The sequence below is a fragment of the Perognathus longimembris genome, chromosome 5 (assembly GCF_023159225.1).
Source record: "Perognathus longimembris pacificus isolate PPM17 chromosome 5, ASM2315922v1, whole genome shotgun sequence".
Classification (NCBI taxonomy): domain Eukaryota; kingdom Metazoa; phylum Chordata; class Mammalia; order Rodentia; family Heteromyidae; genus Perognathus; species Perognathus longimembris.
The window spans coordinates 44,566,363-44,585,843 of NC_063165.1; the positions used below are offsets into that span (position 1 = coordinate 44,566,363).

At 37.5% G+C, this 19,481-nt stretch overlaps 1 long non-coding RNA gene across 1 annotated transcript; it reads left to right on the plus strand.

Annotated features, from left to right (window-relative positions):
- The first annotated feature begins 242 nt into the window (after window positions 1-242).
- LOC125351294 lies at window positions 243-18,612 on the plus strand. Its single transcript, XR_007210926.1, has 3 exons — window positions 243-253; window positions 476-481; window positions 18,491-18,612. It is a non-coding gene; the product is annotated as an uncharacterized LOC125351294 (long non-coding RNA).
- Window positions 18,613-19,481: the final 869 nt, after the last annotated feature.

Genomic DNA, 19,481 nt, shown 5'->3' on the forward strand with positions numbered 1-19,481 from the left:
ATGGCAGTCCCTCCCAGCAGGAAGGAGAAGAGGGTCCAATGATGCCCAAAGAGAGAATGACTAAGAGCCAGCCTTGCTCCTCTCAAGGGAAGAGTGAAGTGATGTTAATCAGCACACTATTGTGTACAGAGAGGTTCTCTCAGGAGAAGAGCCGCACATCTGTCCTACTCACCCATCAAAGAGGCCCAGCAGCTGAAAATGCTTGTGTCAAATCTCCACTCAGCCTCTTTTTCTTCCTTGCTTTCCCTTCCTGGTTCATTTGCTATTCTATGGTGCTGTTTAGCAATAAGCTCTTCATCTGATTAACATTTCAAACCCATTGTTGGTCTGTGTTGGCTTAAATGAACTAATCATCATTAGTACTTCAAAACCTGTCTGGCTATGCCTTCAAGGGAAAAAAATGTTAAAAAAAAAAAAAAAAAAGAAGAAGAGGAAAAGGAAACAAGTCTGACTCATTAAATGTGTCATCTTTCAGTAGTTGGTCAAGAGTTGACTCAAGAGCTGAATCCTGAGTGTTTTAATCATAAATCTAGTCATGGACAGAAGTCAGAGCCAGGGCAGCAGAGCTGGAACTCTGAGTATCTATCTGTCTGCTGGGCAATACAGGAAGGGAGAAATCTTCCTTGGGAAACTGAGGAATGCAAGCCTGGGAACTTATTCATTCCCTATACTGTCTTTTCTTTTTTTTTTTTTTAATATATTTATTTCCCACAATCTTGGTGTGTGGTATTTTTGCAATCTTGTGTGTATATACTTTAAAGTATAAAATAGACTGATGCAAATATAATGCATATTTTAAAGTCAAACGGGTTATTACACATTGCGGGAGGGTGTGGGTTGAGAAATCCAGGTGAAAGAATAAGAATGAGTAAGAAAAGGCATATTTCATTATAGAAACCCCTTAAAAGCAACATTTGATTTCTGTGGGCTTTCTGCTGCTCCAGGACCACCACAGTTCCCTGCATTAAATGTAGCTAGAGAGAGAGATGCAGGGCTGCTGCCCTGGCTCAAAGCCTTGACCAGAGCTCCAGTTCTCTTTCTACCCAGCAACAGCAAAATGACACATGCAACGCAAGGTACATGACTGGGTGTGTGAACCACCTGTTTCATGGGTACTTAGAACTAGCCAAGTCAGCTACACTTCAATAAGCACACACACAATAAGCCACCACGGAGTGGCACGGCAACTCCTCACTGGGAGGACAGCACTGATGTCATTCCCTATACTTTCTTTCCCTGTTCTTTGAAAAGTATCAGTTAGGAGTCAGGAAATAAAAGCTTACAAAAGCCATTTCTCTTCTCTTCTTTCTGCTTTGCCCATGTTGGGAAAATTAAAGTCCTAAAAGTATTGAGGCATGTCATCTTTGTAATTTGCTGTGGCACTGACTCCGTGAATAATGTCTCCTTTTGAAAAAAAAATGTATTTGAATCTTTAGTCTTCATGGACCAAGTAAGCTATCATATCAGCTTGGCTCAACCCAAGATTCCATAAACAATGTTTTTGGGGGGAGTTGTTGCTGTTCTGTTGTTGCTGCTGTTTTTGCCTTATTTTCTAGTAAGTGTATGCATTTTCATCTGATTTATACAAAAAGGTTCATAATACCTGTAAGACTGAGGATAAAGGAAAAAAGAAAGAACATCGGGATATTTCCTAAGCTTGTATAGAAGGCAAACTGAAAGTCTGAATGAATCTTCTTGATCAAAAAGTTGAACTTTAAATTTCAACATGAATTATTTTCTTGCTTTTCATATTTCAAGTCAGTATTTCCCACAGAGTATCCCTACAATGAAGAAATAGAGCATGTGATGAGACATGTTTCAACTTGGCAGTTACATCTACCATTCATTCATACCTAGTGTACACCTTTTCTTCTTCTTTTTTATTTTTTGAATTGAGCTTTGAATTCAAGGCTTCATGCTACCTAAGCGGCAACTTCACCACTTAAGCCATATTCCCAGCCTCTCTTCTCCTTTTCCTTCCCTCCCTCCCTCCCTCCCTCCCTCCCTCCCTCCCTCCCTCCCTTCCTCCCTCCCTCCCTCCCTCCCTCTCTCCCTCCCTCCCTTCCTCCCTCCCTTCCTCCCTCTCTCCCTCTCTCCCTTCCTTCTTTCCTTTCTTTCTTTCTCTCTTCTTTCTTTATCTCTCCTTACCTTCCTTCATTCTCTCCTTCCTTCCTTCTTTCCTTCCTTCCTTGTTCTTTCTCTTTTTCTCTCTTTCTTTTCTCTATTATTCTTCAGATAGGGTTTTACTTTTGCTCATACTCACCTTGGACTGTGATCTCCTGAACAACCAGGCTGACAGGTAGGTTTGTGCAACTACAACCAGTTTATTTATTGAAATGAGATCTTGCTAACTTGTCGTGCAAGCTGAGCTTTAATCATGATCTGCCTAACCTCTGTCTGTCATGAAGCTAGGACTATAGATAACAAGCAATGCCACCACATCCACTTTTTAATGCTGTTTTCATACTTACTCATAGCAAGGAGAAACTATCTGCTGGTACTTTACATATTAAAACTATTTCTACTTTCAATTCTCCTATTAAAAAGTAAATCAATCCTACATTCAAGCTTAGAGTCATCAGAGGGGTATTGCACATATCTGGTGAAAAATCACTTCTAATATTTTTATTCATGTCATATGATATTGGCTTAAATATTCAAGTTGCAAGAAAATGCTTCTTGAAATATGTAAGCCAAAAATAGTCTTTATGTGGAATACTAGCATTAAAATAAAGCAAGCGAGAGTATCACACATGGTGCAGCTCTTTGCTTGCTGTGAAGGGTAAAAAGAGAAAAGATACAATACTCTTTACCTCCTCACCACTGATAAACATACTGGCTTTGGTTTCTACCAAACCATTCTTTATGTAATCCTAGAAATATTGTTTCATAGAAACTGAAAGATGAGGAAGAACATACCCAGTTCTTCTGAAAAATAATTATTTACAGGAATATAGGTTCCAATGAACATAAAAGTACTAAAACAAAAATGTTTTCACATCAGAAATGCAAGAATATACTTTCCATTCCAAGTTGGTTGATTTCAACAGCAAAGTTATTCCATTTCCACAAGATTTTCAAGGTAAAGCTGTTTTCTTTTTCTTTCTTTCTTTCTTTCTTTCTTTCTTTCTTTCTTTCTTTCTTTCTTTCTTTCTTTCTTTCTTTCTTTCTTTCTCTCTCTCTTTCCTTCCTTCCTTCCTTCCTTCCTTCCTTCCTTCCTTCTTTCTTTCTTTCTTTCTTTCTTTCTTTCTTTCTTTCTTCCTTTTTCACTAGTCTTTGGCTTGAATTTAGGGCCTAGACACTGTCCTTGAGCCTCTTTGTACTCAACACTAGTGCTCTAACACTTGAGCTACAGCACTACATCCAAATTTTTCTGAGTAATTTATTGGAGATAAAGAGTGTCACAGGCTTCCCTGCTAGAACTGGCTTTGAACTATGATCCTCTGATCTCAGCCTCCTGAGTAGCGAGTATAACAGGTGTGAGCCATTGGTGCCAGGTTGAAGGTGAACATTTAATGGCCTCATTGCTACCTTAGGAGAGGGGAAGAAATATGATTTGTTTGCAGTTTTACAAATGAATGTTACATGGCACTGGGTAGACAAATGGAAACAACTATTTTAATACATAAATATTCTGAAGTCGTTTATCTTACATTACCTTAATGTAATCTCAAAATACTAGTTCATACATCTACTAGTAATCTATCCTTGGAAAATCTTTATCCAGTGCTAAATGAATCAACATATATTAAACATCCACCAGGAGGCAGTTTTTGTGTCATGTATCAAGAATATGATGCAGATTCCTGAAATTCAAAGTGTTATCTGTTGACAAGCAGACCTGTCATAAACTAGAATCTTATTAGAAGTATATAATATTAGGTCCCCTCTGCAGTCCAGCTGAATGAGAAGCATCAATATTTTTAAGTAGTGGCTCATAAATATTCTCAAGTTTTGGAGGTTCAAGTTGGGAAATAACACCAATGCTGAAATAATGAAGTTCAAGTGTCAGTTGTTGCTACATATGATGTGATCTGAATTTGGATAAGGTAATATCTCCAAAAACCACAGGAAAACATGACAGGAACAGTAGCTAGGAAATGTTTGCCCCCTACTCTGAGATCAGGGCATTAATCATGAGATGCCCATGATTTTTAGGGAGAAAAGGACATGTATGGATGTGTGTGTTTATGAAAGACAGGGGAGAGAGGGAGAGAGAAAGAGAGAGAAGAATTTCTCATAGAGAAAGCCAGCATGTCTCAAGAGGGGACTTAAGATTACAGCTGAATCATGTAGGTCAGCCTTTTATGCCAGAGAAAATATATGCCATCTCAAACGACATGCAGTCTTGAAACTCACACAGTTGAATAAATGCCTAGTGTCTGCAAAAGTGAGGTGGTTAAACAGTGTGTTCAAAGTGATTCCTCTAGCCCTAGCAGTGACAATGAATTGTTGAAAAGCCAGGATTACAGACTCTGTAAATATCCTCAGACTGGGATGAGATGCCTTGAATAATATCTGTTTAGCACAAGATAGGCAAAGGCCCTAAAAACACTAATTACATGTAAGAGAGTAATATTCTGAAACTACTGTAGCACAATGACTAGGCTGATTCAAATCTGCCTCAATTAAGGAGCTCTTTAATAGAAATAAAGTTTCTAAAAATGCGACTTAATGGCAGAACTCCACTTTTACTCAGTTCATTCAGTTGAAACTCATGTGCTTGTTATGCAGCCTTTCATTCCCATTTGCTATTGTAAAACAATAACAATAAAAGCCAATACACACCATCCAATTTTAATTCAGAAAGTTCTTTGATGTCAAATGTGACAGCCCGCTGTTTGTGTACAACCTTGATCTATAGAGCTATACTTATGCTTGAAACTTGCCCACATTAACATTCTGTCCCCAATACCCAGGATACATAACACTCGACAGTAGATTTATTTCTCTAATATTCAATTTCTGTATCTACAAATTGAAGTAAGTTTTGTCTCAGAGCTGTTGATACAAGACCTGGTTCATAATTGAAACCCCAAAATCAAATGTTACTTATAATAACTTAGTAATTACCATTCCTTGGTCATTGCTACCTTTATTTTTTTTTCAAATTTTTATTATCATACTGATGTATAGAGAGGTTACAGTTTCATACGTTAGGCATTGGATACATTTCTTGTACTGTTCTTTAAAACTAACTTGGTGAACAGTCAAACCCCAAGATGTCCATTGTCTCCCCTAAGTTTGAGGCTATGGCTCCAAGTGTACATGAAACCAAATTTCAATATAGTGTTCTGAGAGTTAATCCAAGAAACCTTTCAAAGAAAGAAGAAAAGCCAGTATTTCATTTAAGCCACATACCTATGTTCTACAAATGTAAAAGAACACTCAGTGACCAGGGATGCACTCAAAATGACAACCCTGATGTTGAAAATGTTGGTCATTTGAAATCCCTTCACTTGAGACTTCTTATTCCTAAATTAGTATTCAGTTATCTGGCTAGCTTCCTTGCCATTACTACATGCCTTTTTCTCTTCCAGTCCTCGCTGGTAGAAAGTACAAGCAAACAAGACCTCCCCATCACTCTTCTGCATTCTCCTGCCCAAACTATACTTTTTTCCTAAAGAGACAAGAAAAATCAGAGAATCCGAACACTGAGGCACAACTACATACTTTCCTTAAACCCCAGGAAGTTTAAGAGCTTTTTAGTTACACATTACCAGCTTTCCAGGGGTTATTGACAGAACTTCCCTGGAGGAACTAAAAGTGGCTTGGCCTCCCAGTGATAGTTGACTGTGGTTCAAATCCCTGTCTGATTTCTTATCCCTGTTTCAAAGATAGAAAGAGGATATATAGAAAGAGGATATTCTGCATTAATTTGTAATGGAAAGAGTTTTTCCTTGAGAGCCATCTGGTATGGACAGGATCCAGTTGCTGAAAATGACATGAATCTGTGTGACTACATGTGATGTTTACTCCATTGCAAAGGTTCTTGTCATGACTTGAAAATCGAGGTATTTTCAAGGAGTAGAACTACCAATTCAAAAATATGTTCCAAAGGGCTCTCTCCACTGCCATGGAAGCATATACTTATCATCCACATATTATTGAATATTATAAAGTAGTTAGAGAACAAGAGCTGAAACAATTCATCCAACTGAAATGACTTAATCAGCCAGTGCCAGGCCCACATTTCTCTACAGCAAGGGTTTTCAAACTCTGTACCTTTTATACTGTATGTAATTTTATCTGCTTGGGAGAGGGGAAGGAGGAACACAGCCATGGTAGGACAAAGGGTGAAAAAGTGCAGCAGTGTTACTCACTAGACACTATGTTGAGAATGAGCTATACAATGCGGGGTGGGAGTTGGGAGGGAAAAAAAATGCTGGGAGAAAATGAGGGGAGAGGTGACACTGTTAAAAAGAAATGTACTCATTACTAGAATTATGTTCCTTATAATCCCTCTACATATCACCTTTACAAAAAACAATAAAACAAAATTAGAAACCCATGCAGGGTCTGGGAAATAGGGACTGTTTGGGTCTACCTGACCTCTAGTGAGGCCTGTGAATATTCCAGTCTTAGTTGATATGTTTGCGGTTGGCCTGGTGATTACACTTTGAAAATCACTGCTTCTTAATCACACCAAACCACTGCTCACTGGAAACTCCTTTAATATTAAAATTACACATCATAGCCTTGTACTTCTTAAAGAATGATTTAAAAAACTTGAATTATCTACAATATTTAATCACCACCGTCTAGATCCCCACTTCCCAGTCCACTCACTTGTCACAATCTCAATACAATCCTATCTTTTAAGGCCTCACTGGCTTCATTTTGGGCTGTCAGAATTATGTGCAGTGATAATATGAAATTAAACTAAAAGTCATCATGCTGCCTTTAAAGGAAGAATCTTTTTTAATATTAAAAGAAAACCAATATTGTTTGCTTGAAAATATCATACTGTGAACTCTCCTATGTTTTCCTTAGGGTAAATGAAAGCGAAAAGTTGATCAAACAAAGTGGCTTTTGGGAAATAAAAGGTTATGATGGGAGATTAGGTTAAAAAACCCTACAAAAGTAAAGGAACAAAATCATTATTTGGGGCACCTGCTGCGCACATGTCACAGAGAGACACCTCTTCTAGGTTCACGCGGATGTCCAATTAATCTGCAATGCTCATGGTACTACTTCTGCTCTACACTGTACTCTACTATAGTAGAAACAGTGCAACTGTATGACCTGTACAATGCCATACACTCCAGTGATTTTCACAGTGATCCTTTATTTATATGGAAGAAATAAGATTTTTGCAACTAAGCTGTTGAAATAGGTCAATTTACCCATTGCTGCATTACTGTTGAATGGTAAACCTGGAACTATAGCACATATTTGTCTAATATTAAGGGTGCCCTCAATTGCTATTATCTTATTTATTATTTATCCTGGATGCTACAAAAAGGGACTTTCCATATGAAAAAATAAAAACACTATAGCAGAGCACAAAGAGATCAAACAATGGGATTCTGAGATATGAAGATGTGAAATGTGTCTTTCTTTATTCTCCTTCATTTTCCTTTCTCTTTCTCTCTCTTTCTGTCTGTCTTTCTGTCTGTCTGTCTGTCTCAGTCTGTCTGTCAGTCTGTCTTCCCCTCTCTGTCTTTCTTCCTCTCTTCTGGCTATATTCTTGCTCTCCTCAGGGCCCCTCATTCTTTCACTTTGGAATTAATACTTTTCTTGATGGAACAAAACAAATAAGAGTTCAGACTAGAAGAGGTGTATTGCTTGTAACTCTGCACATACCATAAGTATAACATTGGGGTGCAGTCACAAGATTCTTATGGAGTCCCAGATGTGCTTTCCTCAATACCATGAGTGTCTATTTTATTCACTGAATGGGTCAGCACAAAGAAATGTAAAAAAAAAAAAAAACAACAACAAACAAACTAAATTGCTGCAATTGCTACTATTAAACCACAGGCTGTCAGAAATCTGAGGGAGTACACATTGACACAATATCTCATGTCTAAAGGGAGAGTTCCAACCCAAGATAATGTATCTCCTTGGACTATACAGCCAATCCACCTCAGGATGACATTCTCCCCAGGTCTCTCTCAGGACTCACCCTGCTGATGTGCCAGGTGCAGACTGAAAGCTATAGTTGTATCTCTCTCATTGCTGAAGGCTTGTTTGTACAATATCTTTTATTCCCTGTTCCTTCCCCATCCCCTTATGTTGACATAGACATGTACTGGCATAGCACAAAATATTAATTAAAAAGTATCCTTCTCTGAGGAACTCATTGCATATTCCATCCATTCTTGTTTTCAAGAGGAAATGTAATAAAAGGAAAGAAGAATCGATAGCAAGAATAGAACATAGGCACACACAAGCAGAATCCTGCTCAGTGGTTTGATGTTAGTGCTCTGTGGAGAAGCAATGTGTGAGCCTGGAGTGGCATTTCTTCGTGCTTCTTATGGAATTCAGTGTAACTTACTGGCTGGCTACTGAATTAAACTCTGAATAGAATTAATTTATTTTTGACAGAACCAGCATGGCACAGCATGACATGAAGCAGATGCTGAGTTAAGTGTAACATCATGAGTCCTGGGGTCTAATATCTTCTTAATAAGAAATGCTGCTGTGGACGTAAAGGAAATTGTTTTTGTGTGTGGTAAGAGCTTATGTAAACCAAGAGCTGTAGCTTCATTGTTTATTAAGTTCAATGATGAATTGAAGAGAAACCTAGTTAGGGTTGTACAAATACCATTAAAAGTATATTGTACAATAGTTCTGGGAAGATAAAGCAAGAACTCAGTGTTTCCAACATGCTCATAACTAGGAGATGTGACCGTAAAGCTCAATGGCAGCTGACAGCTGACAGCCAATCAGTCTGGCACCCAAGATTGACAGGCTGCCCAGATGGGGCCAATCTTTCAAGTGGATATTATACTTTGAAGGGGATTATCTCTTAATACCCTTGCTAGCTCTTTAAATTCTAGAACAGAGACAAATCGCCTTGGTGTACCTTGTTCCTATATTTGCTTCCTTTCTCAGAGATTATGGATTACTCATCAGAAATAGAAATACTGTACTGTCAGAAGAGAGTTTAAAGACTATTTGTTCTAAGAATTGTAGCATATTCATTTATAAGATGATATTGTCTGTGGCGTGTCATTGGCTTTCTAGGCATTTTCCCCCAGTTTGTCCTTAGGTCACAATTAAAGTTATGATTTTTTTAAGTTATGCTTGAAAAATGTTTTCTTTATGATTCTTTAAAATCAGAAATTCCTTGACACCTCTCCATGTCAATTGGATTTACCCTATAAATTCCACAAGAGATTCTGACAACTACTATGAAAAATTCTCAGTTAAAGTATACTAGGCATAGGCATTAGGAATGAAAAGAATATATAGTATTGAACTTTATGCAACCTGAACTCTCATCTAGTTTCCATACCAAATTGTTATTTTTTAACACTTCCCACAAAATTAAGCTGGTCAGCTAACTTTTTTCAGAGATCATGATACTGACTGCTAAATTCTCATTCACCACTCTACCCCGAATATCTGCCCCTGTATATCCACTTTAATCACCATATATCAGGTTGTATTGCAATACCAAAAACTCCAAGATCTCAGTCCTACAACAACAAATGTCTATGTATTCCTTTGCTACAAATTCATTCTGGTATGGATGAGGTTTTATTCCAAGTGAAGTAAGCATTTCATTGTGTGACAGTCTAGAAACAAAAGCCAAAAGATTCTAGAAAAGATGGTCTAGAAGAAAGCATACACCAGTTCTTCAAATTTCCTCCTATAAATGACATAAAATTGTCCAGGAGAAATCCTATGACACATTGGAAGGGTAATTTACATTTGGTAACTCTATTATCTACTTTCCCTATAAGCTTATTCACTTAGAAACTCTCAGCCAAAACCCCTCTCCTAAATCGTGACAGTTCAATTCTTCTAACTTGTTTAATGTCTTCCAGCAGGATTTATCTTATAAACTTGTAGGCATTTATTTTTAACATTATCCCACAACATTAATTACTTTTTGCTGCAGTTGCCTTCAAATTAATTGTAAGAAAGGAACCATAGAATTTAGTTTTAAAAATAGCTCCTTATTTCAGGCTAGAAGTGTGGGTCCATTGGTAGAGTGTTAGCCAAGCAACCACAAAGCCCTGAGTTCAAATCCACTACTGAGAACAATAGTCCATCTTACATATGTTCTGTCTTTTTAATGAAAGCCTCCAAAAATAAGAACTTTTTCTGCATATTATATAATTAGATTATAATGAGATTTTATAGCACACATGAAAATCATGTTAGATGGTGTATTGAAACAGAGTATGAAACAATACATATGGTAATTTATTTAAAAAATAATGATTGTGAGTATTTCAAGAAATATGATGTTTCTTTAACTACATCAGGATTGAAAACTACAAAGCAATTCAAATAATCTAGATTGAGAGTTACCTGAAGGTACTTCATTAAATGACTGAAATCCTGGCAACTAAATAATATCAGCCCACATTTAAAATGCCAAGGGAAGAATGGCTCCATGCACATGTTTCTTACATTGGATCTAAGATTAAATTGATCAGAGCACACAAATTATTCAGTGTCTCTGCTTGCTACTATAAAGGTGAAACATGGGCCTGTCATTCACTTTTAAAAAGTGGTGAATATTTGCTAAAAATTACTTGTTTGGCACTGATTTTTAAGGGGAGATACAATGGAACCCAATACAAATGTTTTTGCCACATGTGATTCAGAGAGCTTGTACAAATAGGAAGCCAAAAAAAAAAAAAGCAACACATAAGCAGGCAGACATGTAACAACATCAGGATTGTAAGAAATCATTTAATAACAAGCAACTAAATACATCATATGTATTTATCTCCTTGAAATCATTTCATTAGCCTGAAAATTAAGCATCTGCTGCTCCTGAGAGGAGGAATGAGGGAGACTGGTTTGCTCTAGAGATTGGTAAATGCACACAAAGCTATTTATCTTGAGATTATAGGTCTGGCTTCAACCAAGAAGCTAAAGACAGTTATTGCTATTTTATGGCCCATCTGAAATGAACTATCATTATCAGTTTAGATGCTCATTTTAGCAGGCTGTCATCACAATATGAGTCTGGATAACCCTAATGGCTATGTGGACAAATGTCTGCCTGGAAAGATAATATGGTATATTGAAAAGAGCCCTTGGCTAAGAATTAGATGAATTAGGATTTATTTCTAGTTCTGCCTTTACAAATAAGTAACATGCCTGTCACATTTCCGAGCCAGGTGTGGGTTGGGAAGAAAGATGGAAGTGGTCAAATGACCTCCCAAGACCTTCATAACCCCAGAGTTGACAGAATCATAAGAAGGAAAATTATTTTCGGCTTGTCTCAGGAATAACTTTGTTCAAAGTCCTTGAGCAGATAATCTGTGGCCTTATCCTTGAATTCACTCATTTACATACCCTGTGAATAGGGCCTAGGTGCTGGCATTTTTCTTTCTCCTTTAAATGTATACGTAACATGAATCATCTCTTAACTTAGGATGGATGCTTAGTTTTAGAAACACAGCCTGTTTCCTTCTTTAGGATCTTTTATTTGTTTGTTTTTAACTTTGATGATATACAACCACCTCACAAAGCTGGTCAAGTCAGGAAAATGACCCAAGGAAAAATCAATTTCAAATACATTTTAAAGCAAAAATTCAGTAGTTTAAATAAAATACTCCTCTGTGCTTTCAAAGGAAGAAGGCTGAGTAAGCTCTGGGCACCTTGCAATGCTGAGATGCCCACTGCTCTTTTGGAAGCACTATTCACAGAGAACAACTTTTTTAGGCCAGGTATGTGCATCCATAGCCTAATTAATTACACCCCACCCATGGTCCTCAACAGCACTGTCTTTATCTTGCTGCTCTCAGTGGATGGCTGAAGCTGCCTGTTTCTTTGTGTGAAAGGATGACATGTACTTAGACTTCCAGTTTATTCTCTAAGTTGAAACTTGGAATTAGAGAGCCTCAGGAATGCAAGAGTAGGACTAAAACCTTACCTTAAAACTGGCACCAGGACACTTAGCTGGATATTGTTGGAAGCCCACTAGCTCTCATAAGCAGCAGAAATGAGGGGATGGATATAATAAAGTAGACAGAGTGGGCCATGGAAATATCTCTGAGCTACCTTGGTACACTAGCTCTTCTAGTCCTCATAGGTAGGTAGATTAACAAGTCAAGATAGGTTAAGTATTGTGTATGGTTTACATGTTCAGGACAGAGACAGGTGTGCACCTCAGCTTTCTGATTGTGGTGCTGATTCTAGTAACCACTGTGCATTCTGCCTTGTCAAGTCAAGCTGTAGGGTTTAGGGAGGAGGACCTTCAGTTCCATATCTTGCTGGCTTCTGAGCATGTAAAATCAGAGTGTTAGTCACAAAGTCAAATTTCCTTCCATTCATGTAGAAATGGGGCTGATTAAGTGTTAACTAGCAATATAGCAATAATTGCTAGCTATATATCTCTTCTCAACCTACCCAGCCTTATACCTGGAGCTGTCCAACAACGCTGCCCCTACTCCTCCTCATGTGTGTCAAGAGGGAAATCATGCTTCTTAGGATGTTGGGAACAGCCTCCATCATTTATAAGGGGGTTTAACATAGGTGGGTATTGAGGGGGAAAGTATCTCCCTGTTCTGCCACTTTCTAAGTGTGTGGCTTGGCATAAGTTGGTTAACATAGATGAGCTTCAGAGTTTACAACTGTAAAGTTAGGACACCAAGTGTGGGTTAAATTATTCCCCTTTATTTCTGCCACAATGCAGCACAGTCATCTGCACTGTTCTAGAATTCCTTTAGGTAATACCAATACATCAACGATTTTAAAATACAACCTTTGTTGTTTCCTTTCATCGGTTCTAATCACAAACCTTGCAATTAGTCTCCTTTGAATTACAAATGTGATTTATTTAGTTTTAAGCACACTGAAGCAGCTAGTACTTTAGACAGATTTACTCCTCCGTTTAGAGGAATGAAGAACTGGACTTTGATCCATTACCACTGTGCTGGGAATTGATTTTGGGCAAAGATACTCAATTATAGAATAGAGCGTGAATGGGGATGGTTTGGGCCAACCTCAGCTCTGATTCTCCACTTGTGTGTGGTGCAGCGTGAGTGACACCAGGCGTGAGGAGAGCTTCATAAGATGTAAAAAGAACTGATTGATTTATCGATCTAAGGAAGACAGTCTCCTTGACGGAGACATGCTGTCAAACAGTGGCAGGATGTGCTGCTAAAAGCTCTCCAGATTGATTACCCTACCTGGCACCTGATCCCTCATCACTCTGTCAGGTGAAGAGTTCTGGAAATGTACTCACAGCTGCATTAATAAGATAGGAGGAGAACAAACAAAGGAGCCAGGGTCAGGCAAGGCTTTAACTGAGGAGAGGGTTTCCCACTGTTATGAATTTCCTCACACCGAAAAGTTTCCCAAACAGTGTAAAACACACACCCACCTACCCACCCACCCACGCACACACACAGAAACACATGCTCATATACACACAGAAAATGAGATGCAATAGCTAATCCAGCTGACAAAGTGTGCAGCAGAAATGGCACCTCTGGGTTCCAAAGTTCCATGATTGGGTTTTCCCATCTGTTACTGCTCTTAAAATTTGACAACTCCTGCATGAATACTTATCTAATTAGAAAATGCGTTGGAAATAGTGTACTAAGAGACACACCTGGTATAATATGCAAAACACTTCTCTTTAACCACATAAGGGAGTCTCCATATACAAATGTTACCACATCCTGCCATGTAGAAGAATAGAAAAAAAAAACCGAAAAGTCAAACGTCTGTACTCATCCTTGCTCTTAGAAGTGATATTCCTATTCACATTCTCAACATCAAGTCACAGGACAACAACAATCAATAGCTGATAATCAGGGGAGGCCCTCGGTTAATTCTAAGACTACAGCCAGAAATAATCATGGTGCTGACAGAAAGTATTGATTCTATCATTTTTCAGAAGGCTATTGTAATATTTCAAAGAAGACCATTCAAAACCTTGAAATGGCAAAAGAGAACATAACCAAGCCCTCATCCTGAAAGAAAATGAAACTTTTAAATAATGTTCATGATCTCAGAAGGAGGACGTGTAGCTACAGATGTGAAGTATTAAAAATGTTATTGCAGAATTTCTACTACTAAAATATAAACGACAGAATTATAGAAAAAGGTATAGCTAGAGAGATCAGAGAATCCTTCTTTCCATTATTTTGCCTACAATAAAGCTTTGCCTCAGGGAAGTTGACAAATATGTTCCAAGTCCTGTTACAGGTCAGTAGATGAAGAGATGAGATTTTAGCCCAGCAGCCTGATTTCTGAGTCAGGTCATTCCAGTGTATCATGAGAATGGTTTTGATCTCATGATTAGCAGGCTGGTCTCACAACATTTTAAATATGTTTTCTTTCTCAGTAACAATAGTCACAGTAATAACCACAATAAAAACAGCAGAAACAGTGAAAACTAAACTAAAAATAAAAAGTATTCTATATAGCAAGAATATCACTAACTCTTTTCATTCACCTTTAACATGGATGGATATAACTAATAAACCCACCAGAGCCCTATTAAAACATACCTCCATTGTTCTTGGGGATAAGAACAGACAGGGGGCATTGAACATTATGTAGAAATTGGGCCCTAACTTTCAATGTTACAGCAGAGACTAAAGCAATGTTCAAGAGGAGACAGACACCAGTAAGGCAGAGTTAATTTTCTAGTTCTGTGAAAATGAAATCTAATAGGTAGAAGAAAATCCTTTAGTAATCAACATTTCAGCGAGTTAACAGTGATATCTGAATTTGATTTCTGGAGATAGACTTTCAGATGGAGTAACAATACTTACAGACCATTTCACAACTTACTGAATACGTTGCTACAAAAAGCATTTTTAGAAGATATGTGAAATTGATAGGGAAAAAAATTATAAGTGTTGTCACTAAGATTTGACTGAATTTAATATTTCCTCCAGTCATGAATTATGTCAACTGAGGTTATAAAAATTTACCGTTGGGGTATTTTTCCAGAATCACAGATATATCCATATTTCCATATTTTATTACTTCTGACATTGTAGATTCTCATTATGTAATTTAAGCTTCTCTATATTTTGAAATCACCATGTAATTGGATTCACTACTTGGTCTTGTTACTTAGTATATTGATATTGCATTTATATGATATCTTAATATATTGGTAATTATATAAAATAACTCATTTACTTTGAACTACTATTGGTAAAGTTGTCAGAATCAAACAAGATCTTGTCATAATTGTAGATCTTCCCTACAACACAGGCATACCATTCTTGGTTATGTACCCAGAACATCAAAAGCCAGGATACCATAAAGACACTTGCATATCCATGTCAATTGCTAGACTATTCACAAAAGTCAAGCTGTGGAAACAGCCCTATAATAGAAAAGTGGATCCCCAAAATGTGGTAACTTTATACAATGGAACTTTACACAGCTATTAGAAAGATTAATATCATATCATTTGCAGGGAAATGGATGGTCCTGGAACAAGTGAAATAAGCCAAGATCAGAGACACAAACATTGCATGTTTTCTCTCATTTGTGGAAGCTAAATCTAATGTATTCAGGAACATGATGTATAATACAGGACTCTAAGGCATTCACACACAGTGAGACCAAAGGAGAATATTCTTAGGAGAGGAACACAAGGCATAATGGCCTATTTTTCTGATCATGTAAAATAATATTTATCCAAATGAACTCCAGGAAATGGAAATGAGGTTTATTCTTTGTTGTGGTTCTCTTTGTCTTGTTTGTTGATTTATGTCTTTGGTAGGGCAAGAGGAGACACAGAAATGGAAGGACAAATGGTGAACAAATGCAGCAGTGCTATTCACTAGACTATATAGAAAGGGAACTATAAAACTTGTGTGTGGTTTCCTGAAAGCAGTGTGGAGGTTGCTCAAAAGGCTAAACAAGAGCTCCTCTATGAACCAACAATCCATTTTGGGGGCATTTATCCAAAGGATTACAAGCAGGACCACACTAAAGCCAGCAGCACATCTATGTTGATCACAGCACAATTTACCATCTCTAAAGTATGGAACCAACCCAGATGCCCTTCATTAGATGAATGGATCAAGAAAGTGTGGTACATATACACAGTGGAATGCTATGCATCTATTAGAAGGAATGACTTAGCTCCATTTGTGAGGAAATCGAAAGACTTGGATAAACACATACTAAGTGAAGTAAGCAAGACCCCAAGAAAAAATAAATTCTATGGTTAAACTCATTGGAAACAATTAGTACTCTGCTAGGATACTCCTAGCAGAGGAGCACAATAGGTCAATAACAATGTACATATGAACATGTAAGATGATCCAAAGCATAAATGAACTACTAGATTTGCAAATAAGTGGTTTATCTTTGTTGTTATTTCCAACGTACCCTATGAAATTATGCCTTTTTCTTGTATCTTTCTTCCCCATTTTTTTTTTTTTTTTTGCCAGTCCTGGGGCTTGGACTCAGGGCCTGAGCACTGTCCCTGGCTTCTTTTTGCTCAAGGCTAGCACTCTACCACTTGAGCCATAGTGCCACTTCTGGCCATTTTCTATATATGTGGTGCTGATGAATCGAACCTAGGGCTTCATGTATGGGAGGCAAGACCAATGCAACAGCAATATATACAAGACAATATGCTGTAAAACTTGGGGAGTGACCCAGGGAGGAGGGAAGGTAGGAGAAAAATGAAGGAGAAGGTAACAAGTTTGATAAGAAATGTACTCACTGCCTTATGTATGTAACTGTAACCCCTGTGTAAATTACTTTGACAATATAAATTAAATAAATAAATAAATACATACATACATACATACATACATACATACATACTTGTTGGGGAGGTGGAAGGAAAAACTGGGAGTACACCAGGGAAGGTTGATATTGTTCACCAAAAATATAGTCAGGGGCTGTGAATATGGCCTAGTGGTAAGGTGCTTGCCTCATATACACGAAGCCTTGGGTTCTATTCCTCACCACCACATACATAGAAAAAGCCAGAAGTGGCACTGTAGCTGCTCAGGCCCTTAATTCAAGCCCCAGGATAGGAACAGGAGGAGGGGGGGGAGAGGAGGAGGAGGAGGGGGAGGGGGAGGGGGAGGGGGAGGGGAGGAGGAGGAGGGGGGAGGGGGAGGGGGAGGGGGAGGAGGAGGAGGGGGAGGGGGGAGGAGGAGGAGGGGGAGGAGGAGGAGGAGGTGGGGGAGGGGGAGGGGGAGGAGGAGGATCTGACTTATGTAACTGTAACTCCTGTGTTTATCAACTTTATAATAATTAAAAATAATAAGAAAAAACTTCATTTGCTTTAATCAATGAAAAAATTTCCTAGTTTATTATGAAAATGATATAAACATTCCTACTGCATTCAGCTGCTATTCCTGAATAAATATTTGTATTATATTGTGAAAAGATAGAGTTGGTGTCAGAAGTGGGATCTGAAGCAGGGTCACTTTAGAAGGAAAGCAGTGGCTCTAGGACCAAGTCATAGTTCCTGTACTGAGTGAGCCCTTTGTGATGGCCATGTCCATGAATTTCCCTCATCCTGCCCTAGAGAAAAACCATACTCTAAGATTGTTTTACTTTGAACTGCTATGGGAAACTGGTCAGGAGAAATATAAGTCATGACACGATTGTGGCATTTCTCAAGATATGTATCCAATGCCTAATGTATGAAACTCTAATCTCTCTGTAATTCAGTTTGATAATAAAAATTTAAAAAAAAAGAATGCATCTTTGTGAATGGGTGCTAGTTGATCATGGAATTTAGTAATGGACTACATAGGTTGTTAATAATGAAGCCATATGTTTGTGTCTGAATTTGAAAAATTTAAACAATCATTTTCTAAGTCATTTACCTTGAAGAACATAGTTAATTCAGTTACACAAATCAATAAGATCTTTATGGCAAGAAATATTCCAGTGAAGTGTGCTGTGATGTGGGAATATTTAAATGTTTATTCACAGTTTCTATCAATGTGAAAAAAATGAATTCTGACTTAATAAAAAAACCAAAAGCAAAGACTCCATAATCAGATTATTTGGGAACTGACATGAAGAAATCCACCTTGAATAAAGGACACTGAATCACTTTTGATGGCTATAAAAGGCTTTCTGGCAAACCTTTCCAATTATAAGGAAATCATCTTAGTCATTAATTAGATTTCCAGAGAACATAACAAACATGATGTGAGGATTTCATTGACCCTCTGGTACATTATCTTTTGATTCTCTGATGCAGGTTTAACATTGTACTTGTTCTACCTGCCTGAACTAATTTTTGTTTGTATTTTATTTTTGTTTTGTGCCTATAGAAATGATTTGAATTTCGAAATTTTATTTTGCCCTACTTGTTTTTGAAAATCTCCTGAGAGTAAAACAGTCTCTGTGCTAACATTGTATCTCATCTGCGTTACCCTGGATACTGTATATACTGGTATTAGAACTAGGGAAGGGAAAGGGAATATCAAAACTGAGAGACAAAGGATAAAAAGGCAAATGACTCCTAAAGCAATATTTACAAAACCACTTGGTATAAACCAACTGAACAACTCACGGGGGCAGAGGGAAAGGGAGAGGGGAGATGGGGAAAATGAGGGAGGAGGTAACAAATTGTACAAGAAATATACCCATTGCCTTAGTTATGAAACTGTAACCCCTATGTACATCACTTTGACAGTAAATAAGTAATTATTCAGAAAAAAATTAATCTAATGTGTGGGCATGGGGAAAACCAAATACAAGCCACTAGAAAAAAAATGATTTCTGAAGAGATAAGTTCCTTTATGTGGATTAACTGAACATGGACAGCCAAGATCACTAACAGTGTGTCAAGAAGAAGAAAATTTTGAGGCAACTACAGATCCATTGTTTTAACATTGAAGAAAATGGAGCAATAGCTTTTTCTAGGTTTTAGAAAAGATCTTATAATAGGTACCCATGTGAATACAATGTACAATGTCAAATCCCTTAAACTTCCCCGACAAGATCTATAGAATATTTGCCCTTGAGAGCAATTCAGTTCACTTGCCCATTTTTAATTGGGTTGTGGATTTTTTGGGAGTTTTATTTTTTAAGTTATCTGTATATTGTCTTATTAATTCTTTGTCATCCATTTGCTGGTTATTTTTGGAGATGGAGTTTCAAGGACTTTTCTCCTGGGTTCGCTTCATTTCAACTTCTCACATACCCAGGATTACAGATATGGATGTCAACAACTTTTTCATGGATATTATGTGTGTGTATAATATATATCATAATATATATCATGTCATATGTACTATATCATATATTATATGGCATTGTAATATCTTATAATATATCATTATATATATATATATATATATATATATATACATATATATAACCAAGGC